At 40.9% G+C, this 5,364-nt stretch overlaps 1 non-coding gene across 1 annotated transcript; it reads right to left on the bottom strand.

The window, feature by feature from the left end:
• Positions 1–4,857: 4,857 nt before the first annotated feature.
• LOC132028955 (U6 spliceosomal RNA) lies at positions 4,858–4,961 on the bottom strand. Its single transcript, XR_009407609.1, has one exon. It is a non-coding gene; the product is annotated as a U6 spliceosomal RNA (small nuclear RNA).
• Between the last annotated feature and the right edge of the window lie 403 nt (positions 4,962–5,364).

Here is a 5,364-nt window from a genome sequence, read left to right as displayed (position 1 = left end):
GCACCCCTCAAGGGGGTGGGTTTTGAGGAAACTTTTTTTTTTTTTTTTTTTTCAGGCTTTTTTGCTCTGGCGGCTTTTATGTTTTTTCACTTTTTTTTTTCTCTCACTTTGACCACTTTTGATGGTTTTTGTAGTTTTAGAAAAAAATAAATCACACCCTGATCTCCCTCTCAAAGAGAAGCCTCAGTCTGGGTGCAGAGCCTAAATAAGTTCCCCCTTGGCCCCTGGAAGAGCAGGTTCCAAATCGCGGTCCCTGGGGACGCAGGATCTTTTGCTTGTATCCAAAGCCAAGGCAGTGGCGGCTGTCTGGGCAGCTATAGACTGCCAGAGAGGTTCGAAGCAGCAATCGCACACTGAGATTTTCCCACTGGCCCGGGCTGGGAGTGCCTGGTCTTTCTGGGTCTAAGAGTGCCCAGCATCCCCACGTCTTTCAGGGGCTGCTATGGGTCGCGTGTGCGTCTCAGGCACTGAGAACGGAGTGCAGGTCTGAAAGCACCAGGCTGGACTTTTGAGCACCTCAATCAGGGGAGAGATTGGGACGCACGTCTTGGGCTCTGAAACAATGGTGCGGGTCAAAGAGCGACAGCTGGGCCTTTGTAACTCTCTCAGGTGAGTATAAGGGATGTGCGCACATATCTCAGGCTTTGTAGCAGGGCTTGTGCGTTCTGCTGTCTGGGGTGGCTACCATCCCCTCACTGGATAAAGAACCCACACATTCTCGGGCACGCTGATGGCTTAGGGACCTAGATCTGGTTTCTCCGCCACACTCTCTCTGCCTCAGCATCAGGGGAGACTGTCCTGGGGCCGGGTTCTTAAGCCCCTGTCCCTAGCCGCCCCGATTCCCACAATTTCCTCCCGCGATTCTTTGCTCTTTTGGAGTGCTTTCAACCAGTCTCCAAGTTAATGCTGGTCCCCAGACGCAGGGCACTTTCGCTCATATTGGAGTATTACTTTCCAACTGGTCGCCTCTCGTGGCTCCCTCCCCATTTTGTTTATCTTCCCATATCAGTCCGACTTTCCCACTCCACTTTACCTACCCACTGGCATCTTCTGCCCCTGTAGAGATCCAGACGTGTATAATTCTGATCTCAGGCTGATTTCATGGGTGAACGGATTTCTTTGGTAGGTAATCAGCTGACTTTGGGGTACAAGTTGAAAAGGCTTCTCCTCCCACTTCCCTGCCATCTTGTCCCCCTCCCCCCCGCCAGTTTTATTTTTGTTTTTCAACATTTCCTTAGTGATTTGGGGTCTCTTCTGATGCTATACAAATTTTTGGATTATTTGCTCCAGCTCTTTGAAGAATACTGGTGGAATTTTGATCGGAACAGCATTAAAAGTATAGATTGCTCTAGACAGGATAGACATTTTAACAATGTTTATTCTTCTGATCCAAGAGCGTGGAATGGTCTTCCATCTTTTTGTGTCTTCTTCAATTTCTTTCATGAGTGTTCTGTAGTTCCTCAAGTACAGATCCTTTACCTCTTTGGTTAGGTTTATTACCAGGTATCTTATGGTTCTTGGTGCTATAGTAAATGGAATCCATTCTCTTATTTCCATTTTGTATTTTCATTATTGGTGTATAAAAAAGCCACTGATTTATGCACATTGAATTTATATCCTGCCACGTTGCTGAATTGTTGTATGAGTTCTAGTAGTTTGGGAGTGTAGTCTATTGGGTTTTCCATATAAAGAATCATGCCATCTGCAAGGAGAGAGAGTTTGACTTCTTCATTACCAATTTGGATACCTTTTATTTCTCTTTGTTGTCTGATTGCTGTTGCTAGGACTTCTAATACTATGTTGAAAAAGAGTGGTGAGAGTGGGCATCCTTGTTGTGTTCCTGATCTCAACGGGAAGGCTGTGAGCTTTTTCCCATTGAGGATGATATTTTCTGTGGGTCTTTCATAGATAGATTTGATGAAGTTCAGGAATGTTCCCTCTATCCCTTTTCTTTGAAGCGTTTCAATCGGGAACGGATGCTGGATTTTGTCAAATGCTTTTTCTTTATCTATTCAGAGGACCGTGCGGTTCTTCTCTATTCTCTTATTAATTTGTTCTATCACATGGATTGTTTTGCGAATGTTGAACCATCCTTGTATCCCAGGGATGAATCCTACCTGGTCATGGTGGATAATCTTTTAAGTGTGCTGTTGGATCTGTTTGCTAGAATCTTGTTGAGAATCTTACCATCCATATTAATCAGTGATATTGGTCTGAAATTCTCCTTTTTGGTAGGGTCTTTGCCTGGTTTGAGGATCAGGGTAATGCTGCCTTCATAGAAAGAGTCTGGAAGTTTTCCTTCTGCTTCAATTTTTTGAACCAGCTTCAGGAGAATAGGTGTTATTTCTCCTTTGAAAGTTTGGTAGAATTCCCCAGGGAATCCGTCAGGTCCTGGTCTCTTGTTTATTGGGAGGTTTTTGATCACTGCTTCAATCTCGTTAGTAGATATTGGTCTATTCAGGTTGTCGATTTCCTCTTGGTTCAATTTTGTGAGTTTATACTTTTCTAGGAATGCATCCATTTCATCTAGGTTTCTTAGCTTATTGGCATATAACTGTTGATATTATTGGCATATAACTTCTGATGATTGTGTTTCTACTTCCTTGGTGTTCGTTGTGATCTCTCCCTTTTTATTCATAATTTTATGAATTTGGGCTTTCTCTCTTTTCTTTTGGATTAGTGTGACTAACGGTTTATTGATCTTTTTGATACTTTCAGAAAACCAGCTTCTAGTTTCATTGATATGTACTACTGTATCTCTGGTTTCTACCTCATTGATCTCAGCTCTATTCTTGATTATTTCCCTTCTTATGTGTGGAGTTGGTTGTTTTGTTGTTGTTTCTTGATTTGTTGTTGATTCTCCAGTTCTTTAAGGTGTAGAGAGCTGCTGTGTTCTAGATTTTTCAGTTTTTTTGAGGGATGCTTGGATGACTATGTATTTCCCCCTTAGCACAGCCTTTGCTGTATCCCATAGGTTTTGGACCAAAGTGTCTTCATTCTCATTGGTTTCCATGAATGGTTTCAGTTCTTTGATCTTGTGGTTGATCCAAGCATTCTTAATCAAGGAGGTCTTTAGCTTCCAGGTGTTTGAGTTCCTTTGTAAATTTTCCTTGTGATTGAGCTCCAGTTTCAAAGCATTGTGTTCTGAGAATGTGCAGGGCATCATCTCAGTCTTCTGGTATCGGTTGAGTCCTGATTTGTCACCCAGAATGTGGTCTATTCTGGAGAAAGTTCCATGTGCACTTGAGAAGAATGAGTATTCTGTTGTTTAGGGTGGAATGTTCTGTATATATCTATGAGGTCCATCTGGTCCAATGTGTTATTCAATGCTCTTGTTTCTTTATTGATTTTCTGTTTCAATGATTTATTTCTGAGAGAGGCATGTTAAGATCTCCAGTGATTAGTGTATTCATATTAATATGACTCTTTATCTTGATTAAGAGTTTTCTTAAGTACTTGGCTGCTCCCATATCGGTGTCATAGATATTTACAATTGTTAGGTCATCTTGGTGGATAGTCCCTTTAAGAATGATGTAGTGTCCTTTTGTATATCTGACTATAGTCTTTAGTTTAAAATCTAATTTGCCTGATATGAGAATTGCTACCTCGGCCTTCTTTTGAGGCCCATTGGCATGAAAGATGCTTCTCCATCCCTTCACTTTCAGTCTGGGTGTATCTTTAGGTTCAAAATGGGTTTCTTGTGGACAAAATATGGATGGTTCCTGTCCATTTATCCAAACTGCAACCCTGTGCCATTTTATGGGCACATTTAGACCATTCACATTGAGAGTTATTATTGATAGATACATTGTTATTGACATCGTGGTACCTTTGAAGTCTTTCTTTCTGTAGATTGTCTCTATATTTCTGCTCAATGCTATTCTTAAGATTTTTCCTCTTAATATTAAATCCAAGGATTTAAATCCCCCCTTAATATTTCCTGCAGTGTCGGCTTGTTGGTTGCATAGTCTTTTAATCCTTGGATTTAATCCAGGTCTTGGAAACTCTTTATCTCTCCATCCATTTTGAATGTCAGTCTTGCTTGATAAAGTATTCTTGGCTGCATGTTCTTTGCATTTAGTGCTCTGAATATATCTTGCCAGCCCTTTCTGGCTTGCCAAGTCTCTGTGGAAAGGTATGACTTGATTCTGATGGGCTCTCCCCCGTAAGTAATGAACCTCTTTGTTCTAACAGCTTTCAGGAGATTATATCCATAGTTATGATTCCTCAATTTGACTATCAGGTGCCTTGATGTTTTTCTGGAATCTGTAATCTTGGGTGGAGACCTTTCAGCCTCTAGTATATGAATGCTGGTTCCATTCACGAGATTGGGAAAATTTTCATGAAGAACTTGTTCAACTGTGTCTTCTAGACTTCTTTCTTTCTCCTCCTGTTCAGGGATTCCAATAATTCTGACGTTGTAACGTTTCATGGCATCATTTATTTCCCTGATTCTGTTTTCGTGGCTTTTAACCTGTTTGTTCCAGGCTTCCTCCTGATCCTTTCTCTCTATTTGTTTGTTGTCCTCATCACTAATTCTATCTTCTTTCTCAGTTACCCTAGCTTTGAGAGAATTTAGATTAGATTGGAACTCATTGAGATCATTGTGAACCTCAGCCCTTGTAGCTTTCAGCTCAGCCCTAACATTGTGAACATCTTCCCTGGTCACTTTCAGTTTGGCCCTGATCAATTCTGTTTGGTCATCCATGGCTTTCTCCAATCTATTTATTGTCTGGATCATTGCTCGCCTGAATTCTCTTTCCGACATATTGTCTATGTTGATATCTGTTAGCTCTATTGCAGAAGGCTCATCCTCTGTATTTTTATTCTGTTGGGCATTCCTCCTCCTTGTCATTTAAAAATATGGAACGCTTCACCAATTTGCATGTCATCCTTGCACAGTGGCCATGCTAATCTGTGTATGGTTTCGATTTTAGTATATGTGCTGCCAAAGTGAGCACTCATATTTTCATTTTCATTCAATACCATGTATTTTTCTAAATTTCTTCTTTAACTTCTGGTAAACTAATTCATTATTTTTTTTTATTATCATATAATGTATCATTGCTCCTAGGGTAGAGATCTGTGAATCGGCAGGTTTATTAACTTCACAACACTCACCATAGCATATACCTTCCCCAATGTCCATAACCCTACCACCCTCTCCCAAACCCTTCCCCCTGTCTATCTGCAGTTTGTTTGTGAGTTAAGAGTTTCTTATGGTTTGTTTCCCTCCTGATCCCATCTTGTTTTATTTTTATCATTCCTTATCCTCCAAACACACCACTTCCTCAGATCAGGGAGATCATATGACAGTTGTCTTTCTCCAATTAACTTATTTTGCTAAGCATAATACCCTCTAGT

Source organism: Mustela nigripes, chromosome 12, assembly GCF_022355385.1.
Source record: "Mustela nigripes isolate SB6536 chromosome 12, MUSNIG.SB6536, whole genome shotgun sequence".
Lineage (NCBI taxonomy): Eukaryota > Metazoa > Chordata > Mammalia > Carnivora > Mustelidae > Mustela > Mustela nigripes.
The sequence above is the reverse complement of the archived record's forward strand: the minus strand, read 5'-3'. Positions and strand labels throughout refer to the sequence as shown.